Below are 24,123 nucleotides of genomic sequence, written 5' to 3'. Positions count from 1 at the left end.
GGAGAATTTGGGAAAGGTGAAATTGGTATGTTTGCTGCAAACTCAAGCTGGGTAAAATTGGCCACTCACCATACTAAGGATATAAAATCGCTATTAAACCAAGTCTTTTTTTGCAATGTACAGTTATTGCTTATTAATATGTGTTTTTAATGAATTATTTAATTAAAGGAGATGTATGGGAATATAAAAAAAAAAAATACTTACCCACCTGCTTGCTGCAGCATTGGTGTGATGCTGCAACTGTCCATGGCCGTCTCTAAGCCTGAGAACTGAGCAATCACATGACCACTGATCGCTCAGTTATTGGTCCACTCTTAGCAGAGCAGTGACTGTCAGTGGTGACTGTCAGTCACTGCTCTCTGCTCTTCCCCTCCAGCGCTCACTGGATTGCCAGGCAATAGAGGCTGTTGGAGTGCCTGGCACCTGCGCCAGCTAAAGCTCACTGTTGATTGATGTAACAGAGGTCCAGGTTCTAGAAGGATCCTGACATTAAGAGGTTGAGCCAGCTGCTAGTCAGGCATCTGGGTGGATCCCAAGATCATTTTTGGGATCCTTCTAGGGGCTCTGTGATGTCAGCCAACAGAGGACTTTAGGCCACTATCAGCTGCTTCTGGGTCACAGAAGTTCAAAAGTAAGTTTACTCCTGTGACCCAGAAGAGAAGAAATGCCAAAAAAGCTTTGGCCATACTTCGCTTTTAAGACTTAATTTAATTGGAAACAAATGTGTAAGCAGGGATGAAATGCTGCATGCAGTTTTTTGATCGGTGAGTCAGCTTAGCGTGTTGGCTTAAATTAGACCAAAATGTGCAAAAAAATCAAGCAAGGGTATGCATGTTTTAACCTTAACTTCATTTTTGTATGACTAGAGTGCTCCTTTAAGAAAATGGACCTCAGGCCAGTGTTTATAGAACTTTACATATTTACAAAAATTTAAAATTAAAGTCACTTTAAAATAATTTGGGATCCTGTCCTTGGTGCCCTGGTTCAGTAATACAGTAACAAAACATAAAGTGAAATGAAAGATTGTGAAAGAAGTGATTATAGATAACTTGGCTGTCATCTGAAGAAAAGGACTTTCAAGGTTGTAATTGTTGCCAGTATTAGTCACACCACGACATGACAGCAGGGATAGGGTTTTCTGGAAGCTAACTGTGCCGCAAAAGGTTCATGCAAGTGTATACATTTTCTGCAGGTCAATTTCATGGGTCAGTTAGCATAAGTCCCAACTAGATAAGATGCTCTGCTGGATCTATTAATCTCAAACTGTGCAGAGCTTATTACAGATGTTCAAATTAAGGAGAACACAGGGAGGAATGATCGTAAATTAGTCTCTTCTGATTTAAGCTGTAAAGAGGAAGTACATATTGCCACAACAAAAACACTTAACTTTACTGAAGGCTGATTACTCCGTTGCTAAGGTCATCACTTCAAAACATTGATTATGATGACAAATCCTTAATAACCAAACGGAAACAAAACCACTGTAAAAACTGAAGCTTTTACAGTGGTTTAAACAGTACACTTATTTATTCCTTTGGGGAAGAAATGCCATAGAATGTAATTGAAACCTATGAAATTTACTTTAAATGAAAAAAATAATAGATGACAATAAAAGGCCTTTGGAAAACACAAGAAATGAATCTTAATTTGTAAACTGCAAGGACAGTAATAGATGCATGTGACATGTTATTCCACTGTACCCCAAAGAACATATTTATATCACTTAATACGTTTCCTGATATATAACTGTATGCAGTAGTACTGTAATCACAAAAATATGTTCAAAGACACACAAAAAAACCTACACACATACTTTGTTGAATAATGTTGTTCTGTGTGTATTTCTTTAAAGTGTATCTAAAAAAATCAGGAAATGCTGTCTGAGTAAAAAAAAAAAAAAAACCTAGGAAATACTAGATGGCCCCCAAAAATTTGCAGCCTTTATTTTTTGTTCCATGTGCATTCTTCTTTGGGATCCTGCTGTAGTGCTTACCTCCACAGGAGACACTGGTGATGAAGGGTTTTCTGTTCTGTCATGACTCTTGTAACTGCTCGGTACCCAATGACACACTTGGTCATATACTAGAGCCCTTTACACCTGCGGACTTAAGGGTTAGCAGGCTACCACTTTCTAAGAATGCACAGGAATAAGGCCACAAGCAGCTTGGTGGTAAATTAATTGAATATATTATCACCCCAGTTCCTACACCTTTACACCTCAGATCCACCCTAGTTTCTGCACCTTCACACCTCAAATCAGCCCCAATGCATGCAGATTCAGACCGCAAATCAGCCTTAATTCCTGTGCTTCAGACCACGGATCAGCTCCATTTCCTGCACCTTGATCAAATCAGCCCCAATTTCAACAGCTTCACACCTCAGATCTGCTCTAATGCATGCAGCTTTAGACCACAGATCAGCCCCAATGCATGCAGCTTCAGGTCACAGATCAGCCCAAATTTCTGCATTTTCAGACCTCAGAACAGCCCCAGTTTCAACACATTCACACCTCAGATCAGCCCCATAACATGCAGCTTCCAACTGCAGATCAGCCCCAGTGCATGCAGTTTAAGACTGCAGATCCGCCCCGATTCCTGCACCTTCAGACCCCAGATCAGCAGCATGATATATGACTTATCAAACCTTAAATAACCCTTAATGCATGGCTTCCAACTCGTTAAACCTCAGATCAGCTCCAGTGCTTGAATACATGCACTTTAGAGCACAGATCAGCCCCAATACCATTCAATTATGTATTTTGGGAACACTTTTTTAAATTAAAGCTGAGCTCTAGGAAAACATTTAGTTTAACTATTGGTAACTACTACTTTAGAACACCTATTGATAAATACTACTTTTAGATAACACTGACTAAATTAATATACACATCCTGACTAGTGGGAACATTTTGGCTTCTTTTTTTTTTTTTTTTGGAGCCTGTGATTTTTTTTTTATTTTGCCCAGGGTTAATACAAGGTGAATGGAGAACAGGAGGGGTGTGGATGCAGCATGATCTTACTTTTTTTTAGTTCACAGAGCATGTTGTATTCTTTAAAAAGGTACAAGGCCTTTTGTGAACCGGTGAGGAGACAGGAGGAAGATAGGGATGCCACTGTCACAGCTGCTGCTCCTATCCCTGCAACACCTGGGAATACAGTGCCCTGTGTAGGAAATGGATTGCAGCTAGGTATAAATTTTGCACTAAGCAGCAGCCATACACACTGCTCATACTTAAAGTCAGTGGTGGCCAGTGGTAAAAAGAATTTGGGGTCTGGTCTGGTCATGGCAGTTGGTTGGGTCACCTACAATCCCTTCCCCCCGTGTTATCATCTCTATCTCCATCTTCATCTATGCTACTAATTAATATCTTCACTACATCTCTATTTACTAACCTTTTCTGCCGACATCACTCTTTTCCTCCACACCCAGATTTCCAGGCCTGCAGGAGTAGCATATAAAGTCATGCACTGACAAAGATTAACATACCACTTGTCTTTATTTCCTCATTTGGTATCTTAAGTACATTATACAAAACAGGATATGAGGGGCTGTCTACCCATGATATATTACCATAGAAGGACAGGCTCACTTACATGGGTGTTATATGTACCCAAAACATTTTCTTTCCACCATTAGTTAACTTATTTATAGTGTAAATACAAAAACATCTTTTACAGTAAGAGCAGATTGCAGAATTATGGTTGTCAGCATTATATTGCATAAATGTGGGCGCTAGTTTTTTTTTTTAAGAAGTTGACCCGTAGACCTATGGAGTTTACACCTCTGGTCTTCTTATTTCACGGAACATCCAGCTCAATTAAAGCTTATAGGAAGAGCATTACACCACACCTATTGAATGCAGCTAAATTATTAATCCCCAGATTTTGGAAACAGATCGCCTGTCCAACACTAGAAGACTGGAAAAAGGAGGTTAATCGGATAATGGAAGCCGAAAGGTGGTTTTATGTAGTGAGGGACAAAAAAGGGGAACTTGAGAAGATATGGGCAGGCTGGATACAGTGTGCACATGAGATGGATTAGGAAAAAAGATAGGGAATGGAAAGGTAAGGGTGGTAATGGCTTCATAAGGTCCCTAGCACAGCTGCGTACGGTTTTAGTCATAAAGGAATAAAGAATCGAATTATGAACCACGACTAGGATAGATTTATGTTGGGCTTTTTTTTTTTTTTCTCTTTCTTTCCCCCTCCTCCTCTATCTCTGGCCCTCCTGCCATTTTTTTTGGTGTGGGGTGAGATGCCTGCCCCTAACAAAGGGAGAGAGAGAGATAGAGAGAGGGTAAGTTATGTGGAGGTGGTGAGGGGGGGGTGGAGGGTTTGGCACTTGAACGGGGGGGAGTAATGGGTTGCAAAGTTTTTCTTTCACATGGTATAATGTTTTATTTTAACCATGGCCACTAGTGGCCTCTTATATTATATGAGGTTGGGTAAACACATGGAAGTAGGAGAGGGGATTATCCCGCTTTTTTTTTCTTGTTTTTCTTTTTCTCCAGTCCCTTTTTTTTTCTTTTTTTTTTTAGAGTTGAGGAACTAGGCCATGAAGGCCGAAATACACAATTATGGATAATTAATATTTAACCACATGGCACGCTTGGGTTTTTTTTGTTTGTTTGTGTTTGGAGTGTCACTTAGGGTTGAAGAATTAGGCCATATAGGCCGATATACACAATTATGGATAACCAATATTTAATCACATGGCAAAATTTTTTTTTTATTACAAATTTTTCTTCTTTTTTCTTTTTTCTTTGTCACTTAGAGTTGAGGAATTAGGCCATAAAGGCCGATATACACAATTATGGATAACCAATATTTAATCACATGGCACAATTTTTATTATTACAATTTTTTTTTCTTTTTTTTTTGTCTCTTAGAGTTGAGGAATTAGGCCATAAATACACAATTATAGATAATCAATATTTAATCACACGGCTGGTTTGTTTTTTTTTCTTTTTTTTTTTTGCACAAAAGGGCACAGTAGGACAGTAGGAGAATACATGACTTAAAGTGAAAGGAACGGAGTGTGAAGGGAAAGAGCAGACCTACCGCATGGCAGGAAGGGGGGGGGGGGAGAGATAGATAACCTTTTTTTATTTATTTCTTTTTTTTGGGTGGGGGGAGGGTTAGTATAATTGGTTAACTGCTGACAAGAGAGCCCTGTAATTAGCTTTCTCTTGTTTATGTTTATTTCTGTGTATTTTTATGTAAACCATGGAATGCAAGAATGTAAAATATTGAATTGTGAAGATGAATTTATAATGGAAAAATAAAAAATTTTGATTATAAAAAATGTGGTTGCTAGTTACTTCCTCTTTCCTATGCAATCTTTTTATCTGCATCATATTGACTGCACATGCAATGCTGATATCAAAAGGGTATTCTAAACTTAAGTTTCAATACTAGCACAAAACAGTATAAATTTAAGGGGGCTTCTTTACAAGATCCCTTCAACCTCTTCTTTTGTAGGGATAGGCCAAACGACCCCCTGTTAGGTTCGCAACAGAACTTTCAAACATCGGGAAAGTTTGGAATGGAATAACGAACCCCATTGAAGTCTATGGGACCCGAACGTGAAAAATCAAAAGTGCCCATTTTGAAGGCTTATATGCTATTTGCATATAAGCCTTCAAAATGGGCACTTTTGATTTGGGCATACAGTGGTCATCTTCTGCACTCTCTGTGGGGACGGGATGAGTTCTGAGACTTATGACGGTGGTCAAGGAGGGTTGCCAACCAATAGTGAACCTTTTCCTATAACTATATGGCGTTAAACTTGCAGTAACACAATGAAATATATGGCGCTAAACTTGCAGTAATGCACAGAACTATATGGCATTAAACTTGCAGTAACGTAATGGAATATACGGTGTTAAACTTGCAGTAACGTACAGAACTATATGGCGTTAAACTTGCAGTAACGCACAGAACTATATGGAGTTAAACTTGCAGTAATGCAATACAATATACTGTGTTAAATGGTCACTACACTCACACTGACTGAACTATCCCTACATTGACACTAATGTAAAGATGAATAGTGGTCACTACACTCCCAATGACTGAAATATCCCTACATTGACACTAATGTAAAGATGAATGGTCACACTACACTCACAATGACTGAACTATCCCTACATTCACACTAATTTAAAGATGAACGGTCGCACTACATTCACACTGAACTATCCCTAGATGCACACTAAACTCATATTCTACACTGACAATAGAATCAGAATAGAGAATTTTATAGTGTGGGGTGGAATTAAGGGCAATGAGCCATGACTGGCTACAGTCATCATGACAGTTTCCAATCATGGCTCTGACAGTGCTCTGTGCTTGATTGGGCGAAGCTTTCATTGAGAATGATAGAAGGGTTTGGCGCTGTTCCTATTTAGTTTCCTACCTTCATATAGGATACTAGATACAGATAAAAAATATATGGATTCCTAGGTGCACCGTGCATATGTCAAATATTAAATACAAATTAAAAATATGAATTCCCAAGCTTTCATTACTTTAGCCAATCAGGGCTTTCAATGCACTGTGCAGTGGTGCAGTGCATTGTGGTCGTTCAGTGGGCTGAACAAACGGTCATACGACCCTATAATTCAGTTGTTCGGAGCACTTCCGAACAGCTAATGTTTGATCTGAACTCATGCTCAAGTTGAACCATTCGCCCAAAAGTGAAAAAAAAAAGTGACAACTACCAACCCTGTTGCCCTTAATTATGCATCAACATAGATTACTTTCCCCATAAATGTGTTGCTCTCTTAAGCATGTATAAAATAGAGAACAATAAACACATTATAATAAGTAGATATCAAGATCTCAGCTGTATAACCATTGCCCATGACAATAAAGGGGAAGGGGCGTGACAGTCCATGAAAAACAAGAGGGAGAGTGCATGACAGTCTTTAGATTAATGAAATAGTCTTCAGCAAAAATAGAAAAGATCACAAAAGAGTCTCTCTTGTATGGCTTGTGAATGTCCATAAATATCCAGATCACAAAGTTCACATTATTTCACGCCTTAAGTTCTACGTCTTAAACATCCTCTTTTATTCCGTACTCACTTATGCCGCCAGGAGGTGCCCACCACCCCATAAAGGCTTGCCTCTCAATAGGAACAAAAGAACAAAACTAGACATCCACAGACAGACTGGAACTGATGTTGCACATAAACAATGAAGTGATCATCTGGACAAGGTTTGGGTCTTCAGGCTGGCACCTCTGATCCCTCTCATGGTGTTCACTGGAATTGGCGTCATGGCTACCCCTCTCGGCATCCCAGGAACTTTTCCAGGAGTGGCTTTCAACCTTCAATGAAGAGTAGTGTGTGTCATACAAGGATGATAGCCTGACAAAGCTTCTGGACTCATCCCAGGACCTCCTGTGGCTAGAATAACAATGATTTCCATGCAAAAGATGTAGTCATTTCTTCAAGTATTGGGCATCCAGATAGAGGCAAGAATTGGGGGGGGTGATACTCTCCAGCCAACATGAATAACCACAGAATCACCTAAACTACAAGATAAAGTGTTTTATTTTACTTTGGAGGTGTTAAAAATAATGTTCTTTCATCAATTTAAACATAAGTCCATTAAGCATGCAGAAATCGAAAATTTCCTAGCAGCGGTTTCCAAAACTAGACATACACTGTAGATTAAGTATATATATTCAACTGAACATCTTTTTCAAATCCAATATTGCAGCAGGAGTGAAACCATGAGTCCTAGAACAGAATACCCTACTTAAGCACATATTCTGTTTCAGAACCCAGTCTCCCAACTCTGCAATATAATGATCATAAGCAAATAAAACAGCAATGAATATACTGTATATACTCGAGTATAAGTCGACGTGAATATAAGCCGAGGCACCTACTTTTACCACAAAAAACCTGGGAAAACCTATTGACTCGAGTATAAGCCTAGGGTGAGAAATGCGCAGCTACTGTAAGTGGAAAAGAGGGTCAACAATGCCCATTTGCAGACTCATTGTGCCCATTTGCATGCCTCACTGTGCCCATTTGCAGCCATAGGTCCCCTGAACTTCAAACTCGGTAGTTAAGGGTTCCTAGATGCCCCCTAGCTGCAGCCAAAATTTGGGGTCTCTAGACCCAAAGGGTCCCGAAATGACATTGCTGCAGATGGACACAGTTGACCGAATTTGGGGCCCCGTATCTTGGGGCCACATGGTGCTAGGAACCCCAAATTTGGTGTGCAAACCCAGTGGAACTAGCATTACAACATATACAAAGTTGGGGTTCCTAGCATGAAGTTTGGTTCGGAAAATGTCAAGCACTTTTCTGCAGCAGAGAATGACATTTTCTGAACCAACTTTGGGGCCCCATATCTCAGGGCCACGTGATACTAGGAACCCCAGCTTTGGGTATGTTGTAGCGCTAGTTCCACTGGGTTTGCACACCAAATTTGGGGTTCCTAGCACCAAGTGGCCCAAAGTACGTTCAGAAAATGTCATTCTTTGCACCAGAAAAGTGCTTGACTCAAGTATAAGCCGAGGGGGGCACTTTCAGCACAAAAAAATGTGCTGAAAAACTCGGCCTATACTCGAGTATATACGGTAAGGAATATTACAGTTAAATAACGTAAAATAAAAAAAAAGGAGTCACTTTAAGACTGTATTCAAACTACTTTTCCACCAAAAGCCTTAGCAACTTTTTCCACTAGCATGTATGTAACACTTGCAATTTATTTTGGTCATGATTGCTTAATCTCAGTAACTCTTAAAGTATTTACAATTTCACCCTTTCTTTTACGAAAAAACACATTACCAAACTTTATTTTAGCTTCAAACCTTAGGGAAATCTTTTGTAAATACATATATAGGAATTAGGATTTATATTCACATTTCCTCCATAAGTGACAGGGGCTTAGCAACCTTTACTCCCAAAGTTAGGCAACTTTCAAACTGGGACGGCTGGCCGTTAGCGCTAAAGTGCCACTCATTTTAGTGGCGCTTTTTGGCCACTAGCAGGGCGCTTTTTACCCCAAAATATTGTAAAAAGTCCCATTTTGCGGCGCTTTCAAAGCACTTTTAAGGCGCTTTGGAAGTGCTGCTCATTCCATACAATGGGCAGGGCATTTTGGGAGCGCTAAATACAGCGCTCCTAACCCGTCCCAGGAGCGTCCTGCAAATGCACCGCCCCAGTGTGAAAAGACACACTGCAATGAATGGGAGGCGATTTTCAGGCGCTTTTCAGAGGCTATTTCTAGCGCTAAAGCATCTGATTACCACCTCAGTGTGAAAGCAGCCTAAGAGAACACAATATTTCATGAGGTAATCATTTGTTTGTGTACATTTTAAGGCCTAAACAGAAAACCTTGCCTTAGGTATTTTTACTAAATAATACGTAATAATTACACAATGTCAACATTAAGTTATTTCCCTTTTTTCTTTTCTTAATTGCCACTTCTTGGGCAATACGCAGCACTGATGGGCACTGATAGGCGGCACTGATAGGCACTGATAGGTGGCACTTGTATGAAGCACTGATGGGCATTGATAGGTGGTCATGGGTGGGCATACCTGGTGGTCATGGGTGGGCATCATTGGTGGACATCCCTGGTGGTCCTGGGTGGCATCCCTGGTGGTCCTGGGTGGGCATCCTCGGGGGGGCCAGACTGATAATCAGTGCAGACCCCCCCTGTCAGGAGAGCAGCCGATCGGCTCTCCTCTACTCATGTTTGTCAGATGCGATAGAGGAAAAGCCGATACGTGGCTTTTCATGTTTACAATGTGATCAGCTGTGATTGGACACAGCTGATCACGTGGTAAAGAGCCTCCGTCAAAAGCTCTTTACCTAGATCAAAGTTCCGGTGTGTCAGACTGACGCATCACACCACCAATCCCGTGCTGCACACGGGCTTGTAATCCTGCTGGACGTCATATGACATTTGCTTTCCCCTTGAGGGAAAGTCTATAACCTGCTGAATAGGGAGTGCAAATGTACCAATATGTATTCTAGGGTGATATATATATATATATATATATATATATATATATATGTATATATATATATATATATATGTACAATGAAGTGCACTGTCAGGTAGAACATTGATTTCAATTAATTACCTTTATAGGATTAGACAAACTGCAAAACTTCACAGGTGCATTTTCATCCACGACCATCACCTCATGTTTCAGCATGATAATGCACGGCAGTCATGTACCAGGTGTGACCAGAACTGCGTGGTTAGCTACAGAGGAACACCAAACACATGTAAGTGAAAATATAAATGATTTATTAAAGTAAGTGAATAATCTAAGTACAACCACCTCCAATATGACACAGTGCAATAACCAACCAACAGACAGAGACCCACAAATAACAACAGACAGATAAGTACATAAATGGGAAATACCAGGATAATAAACAATAGCCAGGCCAGGGTCATACACAGCAGATCAGTAGATGGACAGGGGATGTTCCAGAAACATAGATGTAAGCCAGGCCAAGGTCATACACGGGGAGATCAGCAGATGGGGCAAGGAACACAGGACAGGGAGAGGATGGATGGATCAGACTGCAGGGCAGGGATGCAAGGTAACAGGTGGGACACGATAGGGATCAGGGCAGGGAGACAGGATCAGATACACGGGTCACAGGTTCAGGGCTCAGGAACAGGTTCAGGATCAGGATCAGATCACAAGGTAGCAAGTCAGGACGCAAGGATGAAACCAAGGCAAACATGTGAGTACTTGCTGGGTATTTATAGGCCTGTAATTGGCCTCAAGTGACACCTGATTGTAGGAGGTGCTGTCTGCTCCACACTGCCAGGATTTATTCGCTGGTGGATGCCAGTACTGCAGCCCAAAGATGACATAACATCAGCAGGGAAAAGCTCTCCTGACAGTTCCAAACTGCCAGTAGACACCTGCTGGTGGACCTCAGTACTGCACGCCAAATGACAGATATTACCAGCGGATGGAACTTTTCCTGACAGTACCCCCCTCAAAGGAGCAGCCACCAGATGCTCCAACTGGTTGTAATTGTCCATAGTCTATGGCATCAAGCAGAACAACGGATGGGGGTACGTCAGTCTGGGCAACAGGCACTTCAGGCTGGGCATCAGGCATTTCAGGCTGGGCATCAGGCACTTCAGGGCAGACAGCGGGCACATCAGGGCTGACAGCAGACACATCAGGGCAGACAGTGGGCACATCAGGGCAGACAGCGGGCTCCGGGTCATCGAGCTGGGTAGCGGGCTCCGGGTCATCGAGCTGGGCAGCAGGCTCTGGGTCATCGAGCTGGGTGGCAGGCTCTGGGTCTTCGAGCTGGGCAGCAGGCTTTGAAACATCAGGCCGAGCAGCGAGCACTGTAACAGCAGGCTGAGTAACAGGCACCTGCTCAGCAAGCTGAGTAACGTTCCCCAGTCCAATAGGCTGGGTAACGAGCCCCGGATCAACGAGCCGGATGCCGCGCACTGGCTCAGAAAGCCGGATGATGGACACTGGCATGACAGGCTGAGACACGGGCACTGAAACTTCAGGCTGAGACTGGGACACCGGATCTTCATGCTCTTCATGCTAGGACATCGGGACTTCAGACTGGGACACCAGGACTTCAGACTGGGACATCGGGACTTCAAGCGGGGACACAGGCACGTCAAGCTTGGCAGCAGGCATGTCAAGCTGGGCAGCAGGGACGGGTACATCAAGCTGGAAAGCAGGCACGGGCACTTCAAGCTGGGCAGCAGGCACGGGCACTTCAAGCTGGGAAGCAGGCAAGGGCACTTCAAGCTGGGCAGCAGGCACGGGCATTTCAAGCTGGGCAGCAGGCATGGGCACTTCAAGCTGGGCAGCAGGCACAGGCATTTCAAGGTGGGCAGCAGGAATGGGCACTTCAAGCTGGGCAACAGGCACGGGTACTTCCTCACACCTCTCAGCCAGGACAAGAAACCTCCATCTTCCATAGGGGACACGGAGGAGAGACAGAGAAGATCCTCACACAGGCTTCCACCCTGTCTGCTGAGCTTGAAGCCTTCCATTGGAGACACACCGGGGCTGTGATGTTCGTATGACATTGATCGTTCGGAGGTCTTCACCCACTTTCTGATTGCAGGCTCGACTTGAACAGTAGAGGTCTCTACTAGAGGTGAGAGGCTGGGGGAAACATGCTGCGCACCTCGGATTACGGATGTTTAGAGGAATTTCATATTGATCATCTGTTGCACTTTTCTGTCTGCTGCACAAACTGTTATATGAAGATTCACTTTGTATTTGTTGGCACTGTATTGCACTACCTGGACTAGTCATTTTTTGCCATTTTTTTGCCATTTTTGCATTTTTTTGCACTTTATGCTATTTTTTTCCATTTTTATGCGATTTTTTTTAGTTTTTGCGATTTTTTTTCATTCTTTTGGATTTTGGAATTTTTTTCACTTTGATGCACTTTTAGATCACCATTGAACTTTATTTTGTCTTAGAGGATCCCTCTATCAATCCTTTTGTTGACACATTTTATGAATTTCCATTATTTTATGCACAGTCACTTCATTTATGTGATTTCACTGTAGTTTATCTATGTATTGAGGTTAATACTGTTTCACTCATGCACTTCAGTTAGTATTTGATGTATTTATATTTTATCATCCTTATTATTTATTTATGCACTCTAGTTAGCACCACATATTTCTTATTATCCACGGGTACTTCAAGCTGGGCAGCAGGCACGGGCACTTCAAGCTGGGCAGCAGGCACTGACACTTCAAGCTGGGTAGCAGACAGTGGCACATCAGGCTGGGCCACAGGCAGGGACACATCAAGCTGGGTAGCAGACAGGCTGGGCAGCAGACAGAGGCTCATCAGGCTGGGCAGCAGAAAGGAATACATCAGGATGGGCAGCAGACAGGGATACATCAGGCTGGGCAGCAGACAGGGATACATCAGGCTGGGCAGCAGACAGAGGCACGTCAGGCTGGGCAGCAGGCAGTAACACATCAGGCTAGGCAGCAGACAGAGGCACATCAGGCTGGGCAGCAGACAGAGGCTCATCAGGCTGGGCAGCAGACAGAGGCTCATCAGGCTGGGCAGCAGGCAGGAACACATCAAGCTGGTGTCAGAAACCATGAATCAGACTGAGACAGAAGTACAGTTTATCACACTTGTTTAATAATAATAAAAAGGTAAACAGAGTAAGCGTAGTCAATACATAGCCAGAGTTCAGGAACCAGATCGGGTAGTCAGCCAATGGCAATGTCAGAGAGCCAGAGATCAACGTAGTAGTACAGCAAGCAAGATCAAGAGCCAGAAGGGACGTCAGCCGAGCAAGTCTTCAACAGGAATGCAGCAGAAGTCTCTGAGATGTGACCAAAGGCGAAGGCAGAGATGAAGTGAGCTGGACGGCTTTAAGTAGCCAGGACTGACGAGCAGATCATCAACAGCTGAGTCATTGTTGAGCGAAAGGAGCTGGCAACTAGCTGACAGCTGAGCGTCCAACTCAGAGAAGGAAGGGCTGAGCCCAGCCCTGACAGTACCCCCTCCTCAATGACCCCCCCTTGGAGGACCACCAGGCTTGAGGGGAAAATGTCTATGGAAATCACGGAGGAGGACAGAGGCATGTACGTCCGAGGATGAGACCCAAGAGCGTTCCTCCGGACCGTACCCCTTCCAAAGCACCAGGTACTGTATGCGCCCACGGAGCCTACGGGAGTCAACAATGGATTGTACTTCATACTCTTCATGGTTCTCAACCTGTATAGGGTGAGGACGTGGCATTGAGGTGGTAAAGCGGTTGCAGACCAAAGGTTTCAATAAGGAGACATGAAACACATTAGAGATGCGCATACTAGGAGGAAGGTCCAACGCATAAGCCACTGGGCTAATCCTGCGAAGGATATGGAAAGGCCCAATAAACCAAGGTGCGAACTTCAAAGAAGGAACGCGAAGTTGAAGGTTGCGAGACGACAGCCAGACTCTGTCCCTAACCTGGTAGGAAGGCGCAGGCAGGCGTCTGCGGTCAGCATGGAGTCTGTACCTATCGTTAGTATGTTGCAAAGCCTCCTGAACTTGTGCCCAAGTGGAACGAAGGCCACGGAGATGCTCCTCTAATGTAGGAATACTCTGCGGAACAAATGAGGCAGGCAACTCGGAAGGTTGGAAACCATAGTTCGTCATAAACGGGGACAAACAGGAAGCTGAATTCAAGGCACTATTGTGAGCAAACTCTGCCCATGGTAAGAGGTCTGACCAGTTGTTATGATGGTCAGAAATATAGCAACGTAGGAATTGCTCCAAGGCCTGATTGACTCATTCTGTGGCCCCATTAGACTGCAGGTGATACGCAGAGGAGAAAGCAAGCTGAATACCCAACTGTACACAAAAGGCTTGCCAGAACCGGGACACCAACTGACTACCCCTGTCTGAGACAATCACCATGGGTAGCCCATGTAAGCGTAAGATCTCCCGAGCAAAAATGGAAGCCAGTTCCTTAGAAGTAGGCAACTTCTTGAGTGGAATACGATGCAACCGGTCAACCACCATAAGGATAACTGTGTTGCCCTGGGAGTTGGGTAATTCCACAATGAAATCCATAGACAGGTGGGTCCAGGGCCTCTCTCCATTGGGTATGGGTTGTAGGAGGCCCAGTGAAAGGTGTTGTGGAGTCTTACTCTGAGCATACACGGAATAGGCAGCTACGAAGGCGGTTACATCAGCATGTAGACTAGGCCACCAGTTGGGAAATGGCCCAAAAGAGTTGATTCTTCCCAGGGTGGCCAGCAGCCTTGGGAGAATGGTAAGTCTGGAGCACAGCAGTACAGAGACTCTCAGGAACAAAGCAGCGGTCACAAGGTTTCTCAGGAGGAGCATTGACCTGAGCAGTAAGAATTTTGTCACCCAAAGGAGAAGTAAGACTGTTGCAAACCGTAGCCAGAATACGATCAGGAGGAATCACAGGAACCGAAACCGACTTCGTCTTGGAAGTGGAGGAAAATTGTTGTGACAAGGCATCAGCCCTTACATTCTTAGTACCGGGTAAAAATGAGACAATGTAATTAAAACTCGACAAGAAAAGAGCCCATCGCGCCCTTCTGGGAGAGAGGCGCTTAACCTCAGACAAGAATGTGAGATTCTTATGGTCAGTAAGAATGAGAACCGGCACAGTGGTACCTTCAAGGAGATGTCTCCATTCTTTCAGGGCTAAAATGATCGCCAACAGCTCTCTGACTGCCGGAGCGTTACAAAGGCCAAAAGGCATTACGAGATACTCATAATGACCTGATCTGGTATTAAACGCAGTTTTCCACTTGTCGCCCTCCTAAATCCTGACGAGATTGTATGCCCCTCTCAAATCAAGCTTTGTGAAAACCGTTGCTCCCTTGAGGCAGTCAAATAACTCAGTAATCAACGGAATGGGATAGGCATTCTTAATCGTGAAATGATTGAGACCCCTATAATCGATACAAGGTCTCAGACCACCACTCTTCTTCTTCACAAAGAAGAAACCAGCACCAGCAGGAGACAAGGATTTGCGGATAAAACCTTGAGAAAGTGCGTCTGCAACATACTCCTCCATGGCCTTATCCTCCAAGACCGATAAAGGGTAAACCTGGCCACGAGGGGGTATGGCACCAGGTTGAAGGTCAATTGCGCACTCATACGACCGGTGTGGAAGCAAAGTACCAGCTTGACTTTTTTCAAAGACATCACTAAAATCGCAGTACTCCTCCGGCAGGGAGGAGACTGAAGAGGTGCACAGGACCTTGGCTACCTTCTGGAAGCTTCTCTCACTGCACTGTAGCGACAAGGACAGAACCTCAGCACGGAACCAATCAAAAGAAGGGATGTGCCTCTGTAACCAAGGATAACCAATAGGGATGAGCCGAACACCCCCCGGTTTGGTTCGCACCAGAACCTGCGAACAGACCGAAAGTTTTTGCGCAAACTTTAGAACCCCATTAAAGTCTATGGGACTCGAACCTTAAAAATCAAAAGTGCTAATTTTAAAGGCTAATATGCAAGTTATTGTCTTAAAAAGGGTTTGGGGACCCGGGTCCTGCCCCAGGGGACATGTATCAATGCAAAAAAAAGTTTTAAAAATGGCCGTTTTTTCGGGAGCAGTGATTTTAATGATGTTTAAAGTGAAAAAAAAGTGAAATATTCCTTTAAATATCGTACCTGGGGGGTGTCTATAGTATGCCTGTAAAGTGGTGCACATTTCCCGTGCTTAGAATAGTCCCTGCACAAAATTACATTTTAAAGGAATAAAAGTCATTTAAAACTGCTTGCGTCTTTAATGTAATGTCGGGTCCCAGCAATAAGGATGAAAATCAGTGAGACAAACGGCATGGGTACCCCCCAGTCCATTACCAGGTCCTTTGGGTCTTGTATGGATATTAAGGGGGACCCCGCACCCAAATTAAAAAAAGGAAAGGCATGGGGCCCCCAGGCCCTATATACTCTGAACAGCAATATACAGGCGGTGCAAACAAGACAGGGACTGTAGGTTTGAAGTAGAATCTGTTTGTAATTTTGAACTGGTACATTTTTAAAGTGTAGCTCCAGCCAAAAATCTATTTTTAAGCGTTTTGGAAAACATAGGGAAGGGTTATCACCCCTGTAACATTTGTTTTGCTGTCTGTGCACCTCTTTAGAAGATTTCACCTCACTTTCTGTCCCAATGACAAATGTTTTTTGAAAATTTGGGGTTTTTAGTGAAACAAGGATTGATGATAAAGCATCAGTGAAGAGGAGACACGTTTTTCCCATATTAACTCTTACAGGAGAGAATTGCCCTTCCTAGGGGTAGATTTCAATTCACTTCCTGTTGTCTCCTTCCGTTTGCAAGTAGGAGTCATTTGTAAGTTGCATGTTTGAAAGTAGGGGCCTGCCCTATGTACTCTGCTGAAATTGGGGCCTTAGGTGTTGGTGTTGTAATTACATGCCATTGTTTAACAGTGGTAAAAAAATTGGGCCTTTGGTGGTGGTGCTGGTGCCACAACACTGTAAGTCCTCACAGTTACTCTGTCACACCTCTAAACCTGTCCCTGAAGAGCTGACAGAATCTCTGCCCCAGTGTGGCTCCTGTCCAGCTCAAGCACCGCATGGCATCTTTTTGCCTGCGTGCTTGCGTAGCCCCTTGAACATCTACGGAGCACCGCTGTTCCGAGGACAAATCAGCACAGGAAGAGGCCATGGAGGAAGAAGAAGAGGAGGGGGTGGAGGAGGGAGGTGTGGCAGAATCACCACTAGTAGAATTTTGGAGGCGTGGTGGCGGAACAACCTCCAACACTACTGCACCCTGTCCTGCATCCTTCCCAGGTGCCAGAAGAGTCACCCAGTGCGCGGTGAAAGATAGGTAATGTCCCTGTCCATGCCTCCTGGACCACGAGTCAGCGGTAATAGGCACCTTACCGCTGACTGCCCTGTCCAGGGAGGCCAAGACATTGCCTTCCACATGCCGGTAGAGAGCCGAAATCGCCTTCCGTGAGAAAAAGTGGCGTTTGGGAATTTTGCCATGGAGGAACCGCACATTCCACAAACTCACGGAAGAGGGCAGAGTCTACCAACTGAAAAGGCAGCAGTTGAAGTGCTAGCAATCTAGCCAAGCTAGCATTCAACCGCTGGGCATGTGGATGGCTGGGAGCGAACTTCTTTCAGCGATGCAGCAGCTGGGGCAGGGAAATTTGCCTGGTACAATCTGACGTCGGTGTACCGAAAGCAGATTGCCCACAAGTACTTGGCTGTGACACACCTAATTCTACACCTTCATTCCTCTCAGTGCAGGTCTCAGAGAGGACTGAAGGTATAGTGGGGTTGGAAATCTCAGCTGATGAGGAGCAAGGAGAGGTCCTCTTTGTTCTTTGGTGTGGGTCTTTTAGATACGCTTGCCAACGAACTGCATGGCAGGTTGACCTATGTCTGGTCAAGCATGTGGTGCCCAAGGGGTGATGTTTTGGCCACGCAAGATACGCTTGAGACATATGTTGCAAATAGCAGTGGTGGGATCTGATGCACTCATCTCAAAAAAGGCCCACACCAAAGAACTTTTGGAATAACGTGCAGAGACAGCAGCGCCCTGCACATGTGGATCTCTGCGGTGTGATGCAGTCGGTGTGCTGCCCTTAAGCTGGCCCCTGGAGGGCATCCTGCCTTGTTGGAGAAGTGCCTCCTCCTCCTCCGCTCTCCTATCAGGCACCCACGTGGAGTCAGTGACCTCATGATCCCCTTTCTCCTCATCACTGCAGCAAAGATGGCAGTATGCTGCAGCTGGGGGAACAAGACTGCCAGATTGCTGTCCTTCTTGGGCACCCTCTCTCTCTGGGCTCACGTTACTACCTTCCTCTAGCTGGGTACCATCACCAGAGCCTTCAAAATGCTGGGCATCCTCCTGGAGCATGTACTCAACACTGTGGTCAAACAGTTCGGGGGACACCTCAGGAGGACATGGTGGGGCTAGGGAAGGAGTGACTGATGCCACTGAGCCAAGGGAAGAGGCCGCGTTGGCAGCTGCTTTGCCAGACAAACTACCCTGAGCCTGGGTGAGAGAGGATAAGGAGGATGAGGACGGCTTGGTCATCCACTCTACCAAGTCTTCGGCATGTTGCAGCTCAACATGGCCAGCTGCCGAAAAAAAGGACAAGCGTGTCCCACAGCCATGTGCTGATGAGGATGCACCGTCTCCACGACCAGCACTGTTGCCTCTAGACACAGAGCCTGCTTGCCCTCTTTTATTGTCTTGTGACTGTCTGCCTCTCCTTGTTGGTCTTCCAGACATACTATTAGCCTGCAGTGAGATGTAGCTGCACAAAGGTGGGATGTATATATATATATATATATATATATATATATATACTGATACCGCAGCTAGCAGAATCAACTGCCTGCCTGTAGTATTATTAGTATGAGAATACCAGCAATTGTCTTCAGGTAGCTTTAGGTGCACACTGTGCAGAGGACACAGTACACTAACTGTAAATACTGCAGCTGTCCGCCTGTGGTATTAAAAGGATCAGAAGAACACCACCAATTGTCTTCAGGTAGCTTTAGGTGCACACTGTGCAGAGGACACAGTACACTAACTGTAAATACTACAGCTGCCTGCCTGTGCTATTAATAGGATCAGAACAACAGCAATTGTGTTCAGGTAGCTTTGAGTGCACACTGTGCAGAGGACACAGTACACTAACTGTAAATACTGCAGCTGCCTGCCTGTGGTACTAATAGGATCAGAAGAACACCACCAATTGTCTTCAGGTAGCTTTAGGTGCACACTGTGCAGAGGACACAGTACACTAACTGTAAATACAGCATCTGCCTGTCTGTGGTATTAATAGGATCAGAACAACAGCAATTGTCTTCAGGTAGCTTTAGGTGCACACTGTGCAGAGGACACAGTACACTAACTGTAAATACTGCAGCTGCCTGCCTGTGGTATTAATAGGATCAGAACAACAGCAATTGTCTTCAGGTAGTTTTAGGTGCACACTGTGCAGAGGACACAGTACACTAACTGTAAATACTGCAGCTGCCTGCCTGTGGTGTTAATAGGATCAGAACACCACCAATTTTCCTTAGGTAGCTTTAGGTGCACACTGTGCAGAGGACATAGTACACTAACTGTAAATACTGTAGCTGCCTGCCTGTGGTACTAATAGGATCAGAAGAACACCACCAATTTTCTTCAGGTAGCTTTAGGCGCACACTGTGCAGAGGACACAGTACACTAACTGTAAATACTGCAGCTGCCTGTGGTATTAATAGGATCAGAACACCACCAATTTTCTTCAGGTAGCTTTAGGTGCACACTGTGCAGAGGACACAGTACACTAACTGTAAATACTGCAGCTGCCTGCCTTTTGTACTAATAGGATCAGAAGAACACCAGCAATTGTCTTCAGGTAGCTTTAGGTGCACACTGTGCAGAGGACACAGTACACTAACTGTAAATACTGCAGCTTCCTGCCTGTGGTACTAATAGAATCAGAACACCAGCAATTGTCTTCAGGTAGCTTTAGGTGCACACTGTGCAGAGGACACAGTACACTAACTGTAAATACTGCAGATGCCTGCCTGTGGTATTAATAGGATCAGAACACCAGCAATTTTCTTCAGGTAGCTTTAGGTGCACACTGTGCAAAGGACGCAGTACACAAACTGTAAATACTGCAGCTGCCTAACTGTTGTATTAATAGGATCAGAACAACAGCAATTGTCTTCAGGTAGCTTTAGGTGCACACTGTGCAGAGGACACAGTACACTAACTGTAAATACTGCAGCTGCTTGCCTGTGGTACTAATAGGATCAGAAGAACACCACCAATTGTCTTCAGGTAGCTTTAAATGCACACTGTGCAGAGGACACAGTACACTAACTGTAAATACTGCAGCTGCCTGCCTGTGGTATTAATAGGATCAGAACAACAGCAATTGTCTTCAGGTAGCTTTAGGTGCACACTGTGCAGAGGACGCACTACACTAACTGTAAATACTGCAGCTGCTTGCCTGTGGTACTTATAGGATCAGAACAACAGCAATTGTCTTCAGGTAGCTTTAGGTGCACACTGTGCAGAGGACGCACTACACTAACTGTAAATACTGCAGCTGCCTGCCTGTGGTACTAATAGGATCAGAAGAACACCACCAATTTTCTTCAGGTAGCTTTAGGTGCACACTGTGCAGAGGAAGCACTACACTAACTGTAAATAATGCAGTTGCCTGCCTGTGGTACTAATAGGATCAGAAGAACACCACCAATTTTCTTCAGGTAGCTTTAGGTGCACACTGTGCAGAGGACACAGTACACTAACTGTAAATACAGCATCTGCCTGTCTGTGGTATTAATAGGATCAGAACAACAGCAATTGTCTTCAGGTAGCTTTAGGTGCACACTGTGCAGAGGACACAGTACACTAACTGTAAATACTGCAGCTGCCTGCCTGTGGTATTAATAGGATCAGAACAACAGCAATTGTCTTCAGGTAGTTTTAGGTGCACACTGTGCAGAGGACACAGTACACTAACTGTAAATACTGCAGATGCCTGCCTGTGGTGTTAATAGGATCAGAACACCACCAATTTTCTTTAGGTAGCTTTAGGTGCACACTGTGCAGAGGACATAGTACACTAACTGTAAATACTGTAGCTGCCTGCCTGTGGTACTAATAGGATCAGAAGAACACCACCAATTGTCTTCAGGTAGCTTTAGGTGCACACTGTGCAGAGGACACAGTACACTAACTGTAAATACTGCAGCTGCCTGCCTGTGGTATTAATAGGATCAGAACACCAGCAATTTTCTTCAGGTAGCTTTAGGTGCACACTGTGCAAAGGACGCAGTACACAAACTGTAAATACTGCAGCTGCCTAACTGTTGTATTAATAGGATCAGAACAACAGCAATTGTCTTCAGGTAGCTTTAGGTGCACACTGTGCAGAGGACACAGTACACTAACTGTAAATACTGCAGCTGCTTGCCTGTGGTACTAATAGGATCAGAAGAACACCACCAATTGTCTTCAGGTAGCTTTAAATGCACACTGTGCAGAGGACACAGTACACTAACTGTAAATACTGCAGCTGCCTGCCTGTGGTATTAATAGGATCAGAACAACAGCAATTGTCTTCAGGTAGCTTTAGGTGCACACTGTGCAGAGGACGCACTACACTAACTGTAAATACTGCAGCTGCTTGCCTGTGGTACTTATAGGATCAGAACAACAGCAATTGTCTTCAGGTAGCTTTAGGTGCACACTGTGCAGAGGACGCACTACACTAACTGTAAATACTGCAGCTGCCTGCCTGTGGTACTAATAGGATCAGAAGAACACCACCAATTTTCTTCAGGTAGCTTTAGGTGCACACTGTGCAGAGGAAGCACTACACTAACTGTAAATAATGCAGTTGCCTGCCTGTGGTACTAATAGGATCAGAAGAACACCACCAATTTTCTTCAGGTAGCTTTAGGTGCACACTGTGCAGAGGACACAGTACACTAACTGTAAATACAGCATCTGCCTGTCTGTGGTATTAATAGGATCAGAACAACAGCAATTGTCTTCAGGTAGCTTTAGGTGCACACTGTGCAGAGGACACAGTACACTAACTGTAAATACTGCAGCTGCCTGCCTGTGGTATTAATAGGATCAGAACAACAGCAATTGTCTTCAGGTAGTTTTAGGTGCACACTGTGCAGAGGACACAGTACACTAACTGTAAATACTGCAGATGCCTGCCTGTGGTGTTAATAGGATCAGAACACCACCAATTTTCTTTAGGTAGCTTTAGGTGCACACTGTGCAGAGGACATAGTACACTAACTGTAAATACTGTAGCTGCCTGCCTGTGGTACTAATAGGAGCAGAAGAACACCACCAATTGTCTTCAGGTAGCTTTAGGTGCACACTGTGCAGAGGACACAGTACACTAACTGTAAATACTGCAGCTGCCTGCCTGTGGTATTAATAGGATCAGAAAACCAGCAATTTTCTTCAGGTAGCTTTAGGTGCACACTGTGCAAAGGACGCAGTACACAAACTGTAAATACTGCAGCTGCCTAACTGTTGTATTAATAGGATCAGAACAACAGCAATTGTCTTCAGGTAGCTTTAGGTGCACACTGTGCAGAGGACACAGTACACTAACTGTAAATACTGCAGCTGCTTGCCTGTGGTACTAATAGGATCAGAAGAACACCACCAATTGTCTTCAGGTAGCTTTAAATGCACACTGTGCAGAGGACACAGTACACTAACTGTAAATACTGCAGCTGCCTGCCTGTGGTATTAATAGGATCAGAACAACAGCAATTGTCTTCAGGTAGCTTTAGGTGCACACTGTGCAGAGGACGCACTACACTAACTGTAAATACTGCAGCTGCTTGCCTGTGGTACTTATAGGATCAGAACAACAGCAATTGTCTTCAGGTAGCTTTAGGTGCACACTGTGCAGAGGACGCACTACACTAACTGTAAATACTGCAGCTGCCTGCCTGTGGTACTAATAGGATCAGAAGAACACCACCAATTTTCTTCAGGTAGCTTTAGGTGCACACTGTGCAGAGGAAGCACTACACTAACTGTAAATAATGCAGTTGCCTGCCTGTGGTACTAATAGGATCAGAAGAACACCACCAATTGTCTTCAGGTAGCTTTAGGTGCACACTGTGCAGAGGACACAGTACACTAACTGTAAATACAGCATCTGCCTGTCTGTGGTATTAATAGGATCAGAACAACAGCAATTGTCTTCAGGTAGCTTTAGGTGCACACTGTGCAGAGGACACAGTACACTAACTGTAAATACTGCAGCTGCCTGCCTGTGGTATTAATAGGATCAGAACAAGAGCAATTGACTTCAGGTAGTTTTAGGTGCACACTGTGCAGAGGACACAGTACACTAACTGTAAATACTGCAGCTGCCTGCCTGTGGTGTTAATAGGATCAGAACACCACCAATTTTCTTTAGGTAGCTTTAGGTGCACACTGTGCAGAGGACATAGTACACTAACTGTAAATACTGTAGCTGCCTGCCTGTGGTACTAATAGGATCAGAAGAACACCACCAATTTTCTTCAGGTAGCTTTAGGTGCACACTGTGCAGAGGACACAGTACACTAACTGTAAATACTGCAGCTGCCTGTGCTATTAATAGGATCAGAACACCACCAATTTTCTTCAGGTAGCTTTAGGTTCACACTGTGCAGAGGACACAGTACACTAACTGTAAATACTGCAGCTGCCTGCCTGTGGTATTAATAGGATCAGAACAACAGCAATTGTCTTCAGGTAGCTTTAGGTGCACACTGTGCAGAGGACACAGTACACTAACTGTAAATACTGCAGCTGCCTGCCTGTGGTATTAATAGGATCAGAACACCACCAATTTTCTTCAGGTAGCTTTAGGTGCACACTGTGCAAAGGACGCAGTACACAAACTGTAAATACTGCAGCTGCCTGCCTGTGGTGTTAATAGGATCAGAACACCACCAATTTTCTTTAGGTAGCTTTAGGTGCACACTGTGCAGAGGACATAGTACACTAACTGTAAATACTGTAGCTCCCTGCCTGTGGTACTAATAGGATCAGAAGAACACCACCAATTTTCTTCAGGTAGCTTTAGGTGCACACTGTGCAGAGGACACAGTA

The sequence above is a fragment of the Aquarana catesbeiana genome, linkage group LG08 (assembly GCF_042186555.1).
Source record: "Aquarana catesbeiana isolate 2022-GZ linkage group LG08, ASM4218655v1, whole genome shotgun sequence".
Lineage (NCBI taxonomy): Eukaryota > Metazoa > Chordata > Amphibia > Anura > Ranidae > Aquarana > Aquarana catesbeiana.
Note: the sequence above shows the minus strand (reverse complement) of the source record.